Source organism: Apis dorsata, unplaced genomic scaffold (genome assembly GCF_000469605.1).
Source record: "Apis dorsata unplaced genomic scaffold, Apis dorsata 1.3 scaffold_474, whole genome shotgun sequence".
Classification (NCBI taxonomy): domain Eukaryota; kingdom Metazoa; phylum Arthropoda; class Insecta; order Hymenoptera; family Apidae; genus Apis; species Apis dorsata.
The window spans coordinates 47684-48834 of NW_006263712.1; positions in this window are offsets into that span (position 1 = coordinate 47684).

Genomic DNA, 1151 nt, shown 5'->3' on the forward strand with positions numbered 1-1151 from the left:
ACCTAGACGACGGGCAAAATCGAGATCCATATTCGTTCCAGAGTGAAAAAAAAGGGGTGAGAGGTATCCACGACGGCATATTTGTTTTGCTTACTCACCCACGTTCGACGCTGCTTCTCTCTCGCGAGCGTGCTCTCTACGCGCCGTTTATTGGCCGGTTATCGACGACAGAGAGTCTCCTCGTCGTCGGTACGCAGCTGCAACACAGAACCAGACCAAGAGGAATCAGCCTTTCGTACAACTCTTATCCTTATACATTATAACCATCGCGTTTATGTTTCTCTAGATGGTCTAGCCATTACGAACGCTCCCCCAACGGATTTTTACATACACCCTTGTGTTCAACATCCACTCAGAGATATCTCACAGCCCAGTCGAAAACAATCTCCGAAAAAAGACATGGAACTACACGAACGTACTATTCACGGCTGAGGAAGGGAGGCAGCGGGTCAATCGCTGGTCCAGACCTTCTCCAGGAACCTTGTTCACGCTGGCACCTGACGATGCACCACCCTTCTGTCCCCTTGAGGATCGTTCGGCGAGGACGCTGGTGGACACAGGGCGAATACGACGCAGTGACGGCCGGCCAGATACATCGTGGTGTCGTTAAAATGGAAGGTTTCCTCGTTCCCAGGTTTCAGCGGTGCGCTTCGATCGACCGTCACGGCAGCACTGCGCGAGGAGTGATCGTGGGGCCGCGCGCCGGCTCTCGAAAGAGCTCACGTCCACGTCGTGCACACGATCAACACCATTGCGACGAGTGGGACACCAGCGGCTAAGGGCAGCCACGAACGTTGCCAAAAACGTGCGTGTAGCTGCCGACGAGGCCACCCTCGACGTCGCTACTGATACCCGATGGACGTGTGCGCAGCCCTTCCTTCTCTAACTCTCGCCGCCTCGGCATCGCCCCTCTCGCTCCCTCCACCGCCTCTCCATCTCCCTCTCTCGCTCCCTCTACCGCGTTCTATCGCATTCTCTCGCGCTCCGTCTCTCCTTTGCCCCTCGTCGAAGCGCCTCCAGCCAGCTGATCGTTGCGGAACCCGCGCAGGCGTCGCGACGCTTCGATATAGAGACGTCGCTGCTGGGTGTGCTTCGCACGCCGCCTCGACGCGAATCGTTTTGTTGTCGTGGACACCGCTCTCGAGATCGGG